This window comes from Lynx rufus, unplaced genomic scaffold (genome assembly GCF_022079265.1).
Source record: "Lynx rufus isolate CCGP_SWC_20201006 ecotype Redwood Valley unplaced genomic scaffold, mLynRuf1.p SCAF_10, whole genome shotgun sequence".
Lineage (NCBI taxonomy): Eukaryota > Metazoa > Chordata > Mammalia > Carnivora > Felidae > Lynx > Lynx rufus.
Window position 1 is genome coordinate 83,409,038 of NW_025814824.1, and position 13,671 is coordinate 83,422,708.

General features: G+C 57.7%; 1 protein-coding gene across 2 annotated transcripts in view; it reads left to right on the plus strand.

Annotated features, from left to right (window-relative positions):
- Positions 1-13,671, plus strand: part of NEK6 (NIMA related kinase 6) — an 86,411-nt gene that overhangs the window by 23,310 nt on the left and 49,430 nt on the right. Inside the window, exon 1 of one of the 2 annotated variants that reach the window (XM_047069270.1) lies at positions 9,965-10,062. The exons of the other annotated variant lie outside the window; for it this stretch is intronic. The gene's annotated coding sequence lies outside the window, so the exon portion shown is untranslated. Of the gene's footprint in view, positions 1-9,964; positions 10,063-13,671 lie in introns of those variants that run through there. 2 annotated transcript variants of the gene reach the window in all.

Genomic DNA, 13,671 nt, shown 5'->3' on the forward strand with positions numbered 1-13,671 from the left:
AGCTCTCGAATGGATTCAGAGTTTCTCCTGCTCCCAGGAATAAACAGAAGTGTGGCAATAGCACACGTTGGGCTAGCAGTTGCCACGGACGTGCAACAGTTTGAACGTGGTATGGGGGACTTTCTGGGTACTCAGCACAACGTCCTCAGTTAATGGATTCCGGTGTCTTTGAAAAGGCAGGACTGAGGCAGCCTCGCTGGTCGTTTTAACTGCAGTCACGGCGGCCCTTCCCGCCCCGTTCCCTCTGCAGGACTTATTCCCAGGCCTGTGGAGGGATGGAGGTGTGGAGAACTCTCTCTCTCCTCTTCCACGTGTGCCAGGCCTCCTGGTGATGTATACAGCAGGTTCCGCTGGGTCTGTCCCCAGCTCCCTCCGCTCCAGGCTAGCACCGGATTTCAAACCTCCACCTCCGCGGTCTCCCAGCTGTGCAAACATCTTCCTCTCCGAGCCTCAGTCTCCTTACCTGCAAAATGGAGATAGTAATTCCCGCCCTGTGGGGATGAGCAAGTGGACGAATATGTGGCGTGGTGTGTGGCCTGGGGTAGGATCACATGATACGGTGGCTGTTCGTAGCCTGAGTATTCCTTACGTTAGAGATCAGGGTGAAACAGATCAGCAGTCTGCTTGCTTAAGCCAAAACATGTCTGTCGTCTGAAGAATTTTGTTTTGGAAGACAGGTTTTGGGTCAGAACCTGATTCCCTCAGGAATTTCATGGTTGAGCATCCAGGCGTTATTTTATAAGCTCGGTGACCACCCAAGCCTTTGAGCCTTCCACGTGGACGTTCCCGGGTCAGGCTTTTCGGGAATCTCTTACACAGCTGGGCTGCCTGTCACGTCGGTAGCATCATTTCCACAGAGCGGGCTCTGTCTGGCTATGAATAGATGTTTTTTCCCTCTTTCTTGGATGCCTGAATGGCAAGTCTCCCTCCCGCGGTCCCAGAGGCCGACCTGTGTGTAAAACTCCAAAATGGACATCAGAGCGGGGCCGTCCATTCCTGCTCCGACTCCCGGCACCCAGGGAGGCTCAAAGAGATGAGTCGATGGCTGCAGTGACCTGGGAGCCTCCCGAAGCCCCAGGCTGTGGTTATAAAGGCTGCTGAGCAAACAGACACAATCAGAGGTCACAGAAAAGACAGCAGCTCAGAACGGCAGCCGAGATTGAGGAGGATGGCCCAGTGTCTTCAGAAACAGGCCTGCTGGCATCCAAGCCCCAGATGCAAAGCCCCTAAAAGCAGGATGCCCGCTGGAGATCAGCATGCTGCAGGCGAGAGGGCCTTGTCGTTGGGAGCGTGGGTTCTGGAACCGCATCACCTTGCTCCAGATCCGAGCCCTTCACCAGCACAGCGTGCCTGACCTTCTTATGCCTCAGTTTTCCCCTTCTGTAAACGGAGATAATAATGTACCTATGAGGGGTGATTCACGTCACTTGAGCGGCGTTAGAACAAGGCTTGGCACGTGGTAAATGAATAAGGGTAAACTGAGGCCCAGAAAGGGCAAGGGACTCGTCTGCGGTCATCCAGCAAGTCACTGGGGCAGCCAGGCTGAAACTCATGATTTCTAGTCCCGTGGACGTTTCCCTCCTCCCCCTTCACCCTCAGTCAGACTTTTTCAACTCTGCCTCTTGCAAAGGAAATCGCGTGACCCTTCAGCCCGCAAAACTTCAGACTGCACAGAATTTCGGAAACCTCTTTGGGCTGGCTGGGGGCCTTGCTGCAATTCTGTTCGGCTGCTAGTTCTTTTTTCTCCCTTTTTTTTTTTTTTTTTTTTTCTTTTGAAGCTCCAGAGGATTTCTCCTTTCCTGTTTCCCCAAATAGAAAAATTACCCTTTTGGTAAAGGAGTTTAAAGACTTCAGTCCCTACTGTGTATCCCTGAGCCAGCCCACCCACCCCGCTTCCCGGGCCTCAGTTTCCCCATCTGTGGAATGAGAAGTTTCCGTCCCTTGACAGGTGGACGGCCCCCACCTGCCAGCCTGTGATGGCCCTGGGGCGGGCGGGCCAGGAGGTACCACCCGAATGCAGGTCCATGCTGACCGTCGTGTGACGGGCGCAAAAGCTGGTGGCACATCCTTCTAGGAAGTGAGCTGAAGCCCACCAGGCATGCCACCCACTTCCGCCCACCTCCTGTTGCAAAGGTTCTTTGAGTCATCGGTGTTGCCTGTGTTTTTTCTCACTCCCCTGTTTCGGCAAAATGCTCTGCCGTCCCTCTGGGCTGAGTCCAGGGTAGCCAGGAGCGTCACATCCGTAGGCCTCCAGGGCGTCAGAACCGAGGGGCTTGGCGGCCTCCTGATCCCTGCTGGGGACCCCAGCCCTGAGCCCTGGATGCTGCCAGCCTGGGGTCACCCCTCCGAACTTAACTCTCCTCACCTATGAAATGGGTAGGCGAGCCCTGCCCAGCGGGGTGAGTTAGCAAACCCAGGGTAGCTGGGTCGGAGTCCTGTGCCGTCTCACTCCCCTCTTTCTTCCCACCCACAAGGCCCTGGCTTACCTGGGACCCAGCTGGAGCATAAGAGGTGTTGACACGCCCGAGTCCTCTCTGGCTGTGGACAGGAGGGGACACTTGGCCAAGCCAGGAAGCCTGGAGACAGATGCTGGCCCGTCAGGGCCAACAGCATCCCGAGTGCAGCCCTGTCAACCTTCTGATGGAGATCCTGGGGCCCAGAGGGGAGGGCCTGGAGCAGGGAGGCCGCGGAGCCGAGACTAGCGGCCAGGATCCAGGAGACTAGCTGGACCGGTGTCGCCTCGCTCCTAGTTCTCCTGTCTTCTGTGTGTGGGTTCACTCTGAGGTCAGCCGGGCACCATCGGGGGGCCAGCCCGGCGGAGCCTGGGAATTCGGAGATGGGTGCCACGGTGGACCTGCAGCAGGAGGTGGGGGATTCAAGGCTGAGCCCCACCTTGCTACCCCCACACAGGGGCCTCAGGCAAATCATGCCCACCCCTGAGCCCCTGTCTCAGAAATGCCGCTCTGCCCACCTCTCCAGGTTGTCATGCGGCTTCATAAGATGGTGTGGGTATAAATCCCTGTGCAGACGTTCAAGAACTGTCCGGATGTGAAGAATTAAATATTTATCCCCCCCCCCGGGGCATTTACGTATCCCCCACCCCCACCCCAGTGTCTGGTACAGAGTAGGTGCTCAGGTAGGTGTTGAATGAATAAGTGACAAAAGTTACTGTTTATTAAGCACCTGATACGTATTAAGCACGACACAGGGGGGTTTCCCATAAGGTGCTCTAAGCCTCGCAGCGGCCCTGGGAACTTAGGTATGTCCCCATTTTACCAATAAGAAAGCTGAGGTTCAGAAAGGGAAATAACTCCTCTCCGGCCACACGGCAAGTGGTTGAGGAAATTAGGATCCACACCTGACTCTGAAGTTCCCGTACCCCACAGTGGCCCACTGGGTCACTCCCTCCCCAAGTCTGCTGCCAAGTGTTGAACAAACAGCTCCCTGGGAGGGGGTGGAGGGAGGCACTTGTCCAGAGCCCCGGCGCCTAGTGTTTGCCAAATTCCACGGTGTAAATCTTCCTCCCGTGTTTGATTTCAAGCAACCAAAGTGATAGCAACTGTCTCCCGAAATCCCTGAGAATGTAGCCAGCGGCCCTCACGAGCCAGCAGTGGCTCCAGCGCCCCTCTGCACCCTCCCCTGTGCAGGCCCAAGGCCACAGAGTTAGCAGTGTCCCCGGCCTGGAACCCCAGACTGGAGCCAAGCAGATGGCTTGGGGGTGCGTGTGGGGGGTGATAGCTGTGCCTGGGACACATCCCCAGCCCTGTCCTGCCAGAGCCCCCGCGGCTCCTGGGGGTCTTGGTGTCGCCCAGAGACTTGGGCGGGATGGATGAGCCCCGGAGACACAGCTGCTGTGCGGCGACTGCAGTATTAAGGCCTGCCGGCCCCACTGTGTGCGATATTCCTGCCAGGCCCGGAGCAGAGCCCTGTAAACGCCAGGATATAATGGACAATAAAAGTCGCCGGAAAATAGTGAGTCTCCTAGGACCGCCGGCGTCCCTGCCACACGCCGCCTGCCGGAACCACGAGCCCTGTGATCATGAGGCACGATCGTCATGTAAATATATAGGGTCTCTCGCCAGCCGCGGGCCAAGATTTATTTTATTGAGACGGTTGGGGGAGGGGGGCGGCTCAGGTTCATCGTCCTGGTAACTTTGTGAAACGCTTTGCCATCACTTCCCAGCTTCCGAGAGAATGCCGCAGGAGCTAGCGTGGCCTCGCCCGTGTTTCCGGAAAGGGGGGATCCCCCAGAGACCACGGGTGCCTCCAGCCACATCCGCAGGCCCAGGGGCCCGGTTGGCCATGAGACTGGGGTCCCCTGGAGAATGAAGACTGGCCTTATTGTGAACAGTTGGTTTGCAGAGCGAGCTGCCAGAAGGGTTTGCTGTTGAACAAGCACTGTTCTTTTCACGATGATAACGAGTAATCGTAATAGCGACAGCCACGTTTATTGAGCTCTTGTGTGTTCCAGGGTCCTGATAGTCCTAGGCTGGTATTTTGCCTGCATGTCCTCATTTAACAACCCTAAGAAGTGGGTCCTCCGCAGCCCCCTGTTTACAGAGGAGGGAGCGACAACGAGGTGACTTCGGGACTGGCCTGGAACTCATGTGGCTGGACAGAGGCAGCACAGGATTTGAACTTGGGGCTCTCTGACTCTAGAGCCTGTGCCGGGCTGCCTCCTGACTCCCTGGCCCTCTGGTCCCAGGTGGACCAAGAGCCACCACCTCCCTGAAGCCCCCTTGATCGGCTCAAGTTAGAAGCAGTGGCCCCTTTTGTGATTTTGCAACGTTAGATAAGCACTTTGCTCTTGTCCCCTCTCCACCACATTTGCCTTTTTCCCTGAGGGCAGGAACCTAGTCTATACACTGCAGGGGATGTCCAGGTGAGCGAGGATTCAGGCCTGCATTTTTCATCCAGGGTCGGCATCTCTCCAGCTGGGATGCCTCCGGCAAGCCACGTGACCTCTGAGCCTCAGTTCTCCCAACTGTCAGATGGATGCAGTATCTGCCTTGCAGGGTTATTTTATGAGCACACGAGTGGCTCGAGTGTGTGCAGCTCTCACTCCAGAAGGACCAGGCCCAGCACGCCGCACTTAGGGGGTACTCTGTGTGTGATCCTCCCACATACGTACTCACCTCCGTGCTTGTGTGTCTGGGAGCCCGGGGCGGGGGGGGGGGAGGGTGTGTGAGCCATGCCCCATATGCTGTGGCTTGTCGTGAGTGGGGAAGGGCAGTGTTCAGGGGGCTTCTGAAAGTCTTCTCGAACCAGACGGGGTGTCCCCTCTGCAATTCCAGACCCAGAAGATCTGGTTTTCCTCCCAGCACTACACACATGATTAGATACAGGATCCCTGAGCTCAGCCGGGGACACCAGCAAGGCCTCCGTCAACCTCCTACAAAGCGTCAGCACAGAAAGAACCCCTCGACTGTGGAGCCGACCCACTATGTTGTAGGTGGGGAACTGAGGCCCAGACACAGGCCGAGATTTCCCCAAGGCCACGCAGTCCTGGGAGAGTCCCAGGCCCTAGCCTCCCCCCACCCCGACACCCCCTCCCCGGCCAGCCACCATGCCACATGCCACCGCTCCGAGCAGAAATCACCTGTATGGGTCACAAATGGCCTTGCGTTTCCCAGGCCCTGCTTGGGTCAGCGAGGATCCTGACACAGGAAGGCGCAGGGACCTCACCTGTCCCAGAAGGTATGGCCCCAGAAGCTGTGATTGTCTCTTGGCCAATAACTCCGTGCCGGGTGGCAGGACTGGATGGAGAAGTGGAGCTCAGCCTTGTGGAGATGGTGCCGGAGGCACGTGGTAGCTCAGGAGGCCCTGCAGCTGACAGAGGGGCTGGTGCACCTGTCGGCGCCCGTCGGCGCCCCCCGGCACCGCTCTGCCCCCTCTTCCGTGTCCCAGGTGGACAGGCGTGGGGAGCGACCAGCAGTGAACATGAGTGTTCGAGGGCACAGGGGCTGAGCAGAGCTGAGTTAGACTTCTGGAGGTCTCTCACCACCTCAGGCCCAGGAGGAAGAGGAAGGCTCCCTGGGGTTGGCTCACACGGTGTGAATCTGTTTTCCCTGGGCGCTGTGCTGTGTCCCGAGGGACAGGAGCACACTCTCCTCTCAGAGGCAGCTCTCTGCCCTGGAGAGAATTCCTCTCCAGCAGACAGGATCCCAGAAGCAGAAGAAAAACATCAGACAGTGCCCAACTCGGGGACCTGGTCCAGCCAGTCTGGAGCTTCCTCTGTGAGTCAAGGCCGATGACACCCCCATAGCGAGGTTATGGAGGACGGTCCTTGAGTGCTGCACGCATCAGGGCCTGGGCACAGAGTCTACCCCACAGGCCTGTGGAAGGCTGGCCTGGACCCAGCAGCGGCCACCCAGGGGCCCAGCACCTGGCATATGCCCGACAGTTGGGCCCGGCCGGCGGGGAAGGTATGCTGGCAGGTGGCCGAGCCATGGTGCCAGGATCTGGCTCCGTGTGCCCTCTGGGGCCTCAGCTGCCATATGCCTGTGTCAGTCCCAGCGGTCGAGCTGCAGATGGGGCATTGGTGGGGGGAGGGGGGGTAGTTTGCCCAAGGTAGAGGTGGCTCTTGTTCTGGAGGAGGAGGCAGGTGCTGGCCACAGGGGTGCTTTTTGGAGACCGAGGTCCGGGGCCGGCCTGGAGCCTTCCCAAGTTCACATCTGCTCAGGTCCACCAGCCTCCGTGCCCTTGATCCCACTGTGTCCCTTCCCCTCTGCTCCTAAACCTGCCCATCCATCTAGGCCACCTCATACTCCACCTGTTGTAGAAAGCTGTCCATGACCTTGCCTGGCCCAAAGTGAGAATGCATCAGTCTTTTTCCTGGAGGTACCTTTCATGTTCTTTTCTGGCCTTTGGATCTGCTTCTGTGTTTCGGGGGTTCTCTCCTGTGGAGACTATAAAGGCAGCAGGGTTTTGTCTGAGTCACCTCAGGGTGACCGGCCATCAGCCTAGACCCTGCACACACAGAGCAGCTGGGAAGACGTATGGAAGAAGGGAAGGCAGGGACACGCTGAGTCCTCAGCTCCAGGATCTACAGCCTTGGTGGGAGAGTATGGGTCCTGAATAAGGATGTAATAATAATCAATAGTAACTCCATTGATTGGGTGTCTGTTATGTGCCGGGCCCATGGCTAAGTACTTTTGATTCATGTAACATCACGGCCCCCTCCAGCAGCCCAGGGTGGTAACGCTGGGGTACCCGCAGCTGGGACATGGCAGACCCAGGACTCCGAAGCAGGGCCACCTCCTACCAAAGCTCTCCTCTCTCAGGCAACAAATATCTTTGTCCCAGCTTACAAAGGAAGAGACTAGAAAGGCTTAGGCTTTTCAAGGGACAGCAAGAACTTTTATACTTCTTAGCGTTTGCTGGGCCCCAGCAGGGACGGGTGGGGATGGAGTGCAAGGGACAAGGGAAGGGACACCTTGTCCTTCCCAAAGCCCAGGCTGGTTTAATCCTGCCGTCTGCTGGCAGTGTGCCTGTTTCTGGGTTGGGGGAAAGGGGTTCATAAAGAGCCTGGAGAGCACATCCCTTTGCCTGAGCATCGTAGAGTATGGAAGGGGTTAGGGAGGCTGGGTCCTGGCCACATGCTGCCACTGCTGTGCTCACAGCCCTAGCCAGCCTCTTGTCCTCCAGCCTCAGTTTCCTGGAAGGTAAAAGGGGAGCAGGACTGGGCGATCCCAGAGTGCATTCTGATTGCATTCCCAGCCTGCTGGTTTGGGGCACGCTTGTGTTTTCCTCGACTGTCTGGTGGCCGCTGCCATCAGATTCCAGCCCCTGGTGAGCATAGGGCTCCCCGGTGGCTGTGACAAGTTCCATTCACCACGGAGGTGGCAGCGGAGTTATTTCTGGAGCAGCGGGTGGTGGGGGAGTTTCCTTTTGGCAGGGACTGGGGAAGGGAGTCTCGGGCAGGGGAAGTCCCACACCGAGACAGGGCCGGCCCCTCTTCCCTCACCCGCCCTGGCACAGAGAGGCCTCCCAGATGCCCAGAGGCCCCTGCACCGCACACACCCACCCTCGACCCTGAGCTGAGCAGCACTTCTCCCGAGCTTCTCAGGAGCCACTTTGCAAGGTACTGGCCTCTGCCCTGTCTCCAGCTACGGGGAAGCCCTCACTCTTTCCTGCTGCCACCTTTGCCGCAAGGGTGTGCACAGCAAGTGGCAGGGAGGCAGGCAGGAGAGACTTCTGGGGCCTGGACTCCTGGGGCACCCGACCTGGCTGTGCCTCTGTCACTGCTGCTCACTTGATCGTCCGCCTGGTGGGGGCTGCCAGCGGGGTCAGCACCATCTCCAGCCCGGCATGACCTTTGCCACCACCCAGCTTGCGGGGGAGGGCAGTTGTCAATACCAGGTTTCACACTGCGTCTTTGCGGGCTCTGCCAGAAGCCCTGAGGTTATGAGGGAGGCAGAAAAAATTCTTTTATTTCTCCCGGGTGAAGTTCGGCTGCCTGGGCTCGTGTCTGATGTCTGAGCAGTGAGTTCTCCGCAGAAGATTCTCCCACCGGGGATAGCTGTCCCTTCAAACCTTAAGACGGGGGCAGGAAACCAAATAAGGCAAGGCAAGGGGGTCAAGACCGTCCCACGTGTGGAAATCCCTGGGTGGGATTATGGTGGCTCCCAGGGCACGCTTTTCCCAAACACCGAAGCTGGGGGCCGCTCCACTGGGTTTCTTCCTTGGGTTATGGGTTGTCAGGGCAGTAGTTATGGTCTGAGACAGGAGATGGGGGTAGAGGAATTTCTCCCTGAAATTATCCATTGCTAGTGGCCCCTGGGATGAGCTGGCCCCAGGACCTCAGGCTTCTCCTTTCTGGCCTCTGGCGTTTACGGACTAGATGAGAGCCATTTACCTGGCCCTCCCTTTGTGGCCTGCTGGGGCTGCAGAGATGAGTGGCTTGGTCTCTGCCTTCAAGGAAATCTTCATCTGGGGAGGGAAAAGCATGTGAACAGGCAGCGACAACACGAGGACAAAGGCTGTGGAGCCAAGGAGTAGCTGACTGAGGGAGTCCAGGAGAACTACCTGGAGGAGGTAGCCCAGGTTGGGTTCTGAAGCAGGAGCCAGGTTTGCCTGGAGGCAGTTCATGCCAGGGAGGGGGAGCAGAGTCTGCGAAGGCCTTGAGGAGAGACTGAAGTCATTTATCTAAAGGGCAGGGGTCCTTGGGATGATGGGATTGCCCATGGGGTGGGTGAGTGAGATCCCAGCTTCCTCCAGCTCCGAGGTGGTCTCCAAGGATTGCCCCAAGCGAATGAGATTAAAGCCCAGACTTTGGAGAGAGTTAGGTTTCGGTTCAAACACAGGACTTGCCATCCTGCTGGAGGCCGGGGCTTGGTGGGTCACTTCTCTGTGCCTTGGTTTCTCCTTCCGTGAAACGGGTTCATTGCAGACCTCACAGCGGGGATGTGCTGAGGTGCCGCGTTGGCCCAGAGGAAGTGCCAAGTGTCTTCCTCTTCCCAGCGGGTGGGATGAGGCATGGCCTTCACCAGGTCCTGGAGCCAAAGGCCTTCCTGGACAGAAACGAGTTGCCTCACTGCTCCTTTAACTGAAGGACGAGATGTGTCCCGCTCCTATATATATATTTTTTCTCCCCAGAATCGAGTTTGATTAAACAAGCAGGAGGAAATGAAAGGTGATTAGGAACCTTCTCAATTTTAAAAAGGCTCTGGGAAGCCCTGCAGTGTGAGGAGAGGTCTGTTTTGAGTGGCTCAGTGATTTCTGTCTGATCGGAGACAGGGGGGCCCTGCGCACCAAGGCGCACGTTTCTTGCTTGGGTTTCAGGAGCGTGGGAGGAACCACCGGCTTCCCCGCCCTGGCTGGTCAGAAGTTTATTTAGCCTGCTCCCTCCGCCAGGCCCTGGGCGAGACACTGACGGTTTAGAGATGACCACACAGATGGGTTTCCTGTTTGAGAGGCCAGCAGAGGAGGAAGAGAGAATGACCAAGAAATCAGTTAGACGCCAGCAGATGGGGAAGGGGGGCCTTGGTAGCGCCCCACTGCCCCTGCGTGCCCGCTCTTCAGGGTTCGACTGTTGCTTCTCTATGGATGGAGACATCTGAGGTGAGACTTTACCAAGACCTCCCAGGAAGTGTCAAGTCTGAGTAGGACCCAGGATCTGGTCCTGATGTACGGGTGGGACTTTGCCACATGGGTATGTGGTCGGGAAGGGGAGGCCCTTCTGTTCGGGGGCCTGGGGTGGGGTGGAGGAGTTGGGAAATGCAGGAGGGCAGGCCCATGCCGGCCGGGCAGGACTTGGAATGCCGTGTCCAGGCACGTGGGCCTTGGCCTGGGGAGCTGTGGGTGGGAAGCAGCAGATTGGGATTTGTGTGTTCAGGGGAGGGAACCTTCCTGTTGTGGGCTGGCGGTTGGGTTACGAGGCAGGAGATCAGCTGCCGACCTCTAGGTTCTGCAGGCCCACGCTGTACAGAGGTCCTGCCATCCTGGAAGGACGGGGCTGGTCGCGGTCCCGTGTCTTAGAGAAGACAGTCTTCTACTGGTCCTGGAGCTGAGGAATCGGAGCGGCATGTGTGGCTTTGGGGGGGGGGGGGGAGTGAGGGGACATAGGACCAGTCAGGAAACCAGACACCATCTGTGGCTCATCCCCTATGGCTCCCAGGCCCCCACGACTTCTGGCTGCTTCCTGTCAAATGATGAATGGGTAACGTCTGCTTATCCCAAGACCAGAAGAGAAGTGAGGCCAGGATGGGGGAAGGACACAGCAGCCAGAACCAAACCTCTGGGCCAGAATTCACTCACTCACTCACTCACTCACTCACTCACGCATTCATTCATTCACTCTCCCAAGGCAGTATGGACCAGGGGAGTCACACAGACTTGGCTTCAAGGGTCAGTTCTGCCTGTTGTGTGCTATGTGACCTTGGGCTCATCGCTTAACCAGTCTGAACTTGTGTGTCCTCTTCTGCACAATGCAGATTATAGCAGCCGCCGTAAGGTTGCTGTAAGGGAGCAGGGTACGCACAGCACTGGGCACGGGCCGGGTACAAACACGGCACATGTTCCATTAGTGGCAGCTGTTATGTTCTCCCCACCAGCCGGTCTGAGTGGGTAGGACATTCCTTATGGCCCCAGGCCTCGTCCTGGGACATGAAGTCAGTGGAGTTTCTTTGGTTGTTCACGGCCTTGCTGGTCTGAGGAGCACGTTTAAATGACAGCATTCTCTGATGTGTAGATTCTGGCAAGGGCTGTTTCTCCTCAGAGCCTCAGTTTCCTCATCTGCAAAATGGGGGTGATGGCACCTCTTGGGCTTCTTGGGAGCTGTTCAGGTGACTCAGCTCAGGGGAGGAGCTCGAAGTGGGTGTTGTGGTGCTGAAGCTGGTCTAGCCTTGACCCCACCAGCGGCCAGGCTCCGCGAGCTGCCGCGTTTCCTGGCTGGGCCTCGGATCTCCGTAAGTGAAGGGGTGTGTTAGGCAGTGCTGGCCTGTGGCATCTCTCCTCTCTGGGTTGGCCGACGGCTTCGGGCGGTGGGCATCCATCCTGGGCTTCCGCCACCGGGAGCCTGCTGGACAGACGGAAAGTCCCTGGTGCCCACGCTGGTGTTGGGTCACTTGTTCAGGGAGGAAAGGGGAGGGTGGGAAGTCACAGCGATAGTTTCCTGCATTTGGAAAACAACCCATAAAGCTGTTCACTCCGCTGGAAGGTCCGAGAGGGGCCTTCCTCAGGGAAACTGGCGTGGGGGCTGGCTTCCGGTGGAGGCTGAGCCTCGGAGGCTGAGGGCCTGGCCGAGCCTGGCAGCCGGGGAGCCGCGTTGGCCTTCACCACTCCCACCCCCGAATGAGGGGCAGTGACGCCCCTGCCTCAGTTGACAGACCCAGAATATGGCCGGGCTCAAAGTCTCGCGGTCATCAGGAGGACCCGACCTGCGTGCACACGTTTTGAGAAGGGCAGGCAGGACACGCTGTTTCTGCCTCAGGGTCTGGGAACAAAGTGGGGTATAAACACATACTTGCGCCCACACAGTGTAGGAATGCACCACCATGAGACCCCCAACACACAGATCCTCACGCGCACAGACCCCCCTGAACCCGCCCCAAGCCGGGGCCTCACCCTGAGCCTTCCTGAGCCTACCTGGAGTCTTGAGTCATCTTTCACGGGGAGGGCAAGGGCCCCACTGAGCTGCCAGCCTCGCGAGGCGTGGCATTTGTCAGTAGGGTAAGGAGGGACACGACTCTTCTAGGTGAAGTTTCCAGAAGTTGGGAGGCAAGGTCCAGGTGACAGTCCTGGTCAGAGAGGCCACTGGAGAAACCTCACTGCCCAGCCCAGAAGCCGATCCCTTCCAGGGAGCGCCCAGATGAAACCCAGGCCCCACATTAGTAAGAGCCTTGTCCAAAGGCCAGGGCTTGGAGGAGAGTTTCGGGGGGCTTTGCGAAGGTAGCCACGCTTCACGTGAGTGATAAAAGCATTTGTTCCAGAGTGGTCCTAAGGAGGACGTGCAGTGAGGCAGAAAGAGCAAGATCTGGGGGCCAAGAGCCCCAGCTCTGTCACTTACCAGCTACGTGACCCTGGGCGAGCCCCTACCCCTCTCTGAGCACCAGTTCCCGTGTCTGTCACATGGAGGCGATCACTCAGCCCTCTGTTGCCCAGTGAGGGTTAGCGATAACCGTGCTGGGAGCGACTGGCATCTCAGAGTGCCTCACCTGTGTCGGGCTCTGCTGTAAGCATTTACATCTGGTAACACGTTTAATTCTCTCAGTGACCCTAAGAGGAACATCTTACTTATTAGCCCCATTTTCCAGATGAGGAAACTGAGACACTGCGTGGTTAAATGAAGCCAGGCCAGGATTTGAACCTAGGCAGTTGGACTCCCCAGCAGGCCTTGCTTAAACCCTTAGATGCATCCTGATTCGGTCCCCGGGCACCTGATAGACGCACACACATTGAGAACCCAGGCTGGGAGCCACACTGTGCATCCCCCCTGCCTTGGAAATGCAGAGCCCTTGCTTCCTGTAGAAGAAAGGCCCTTGCTTCCTGTAGAAGAAAGGCCCTCTTTTAGGTGGCCCTCAGTGTGGTCTGTGCCTGGGTCTCACATTCCACGGATTTTTGGCCCCTGACTTGGGCTTTGGCTGCCTGGGCCTCATTGTTCTGCAACTTGGCGGGAGCCACCAGGCACAGGCAGCCAGCTTGCTCCCTGTGCTACCCAGAGATGCCCATGAGATGCCCATGAGTGCTGGGGGACTTTCCCTGCTCTCTGTGTCTGTGTGCCTCGGCCTTTCTGCATCAACACTCCCTAAGAAGCAGTTTTTGGCAGGAATTTCCGGGGTGAAGGGGTTGGGTTTCCACTGAGGTATAGACGGGCAGAATGCAAAATCTCTGAAATCCAGCACCCCTGGAGAGCGAGAGGCAGTGGCTATCTTGGACCCAGGAAGGGCTTTGGAGTCAGTGAGAGTAAATCTCCCCATGCAGCTTACTGGCCACATGACCTCCAGCCTCCCCTCTCTGAGCCTGTGTCCTCATCTATAAAATGGGTCTCCCAACAGCCCCAGGATGCAAGGGAAAGATCTGGCCCACCGGAAAAAACTGAAGGTTCTTTTCAGAGAACCTTCCATGCCTTTCTCCCAACCATCCCCTCTTCCTTCTCTACCTCCCCCCCTCCCTTCCTACTCCTTCTCTCCTCCCCCTTCCTCCTCCTCCTCTCCTCCCCACCTCTCCCCT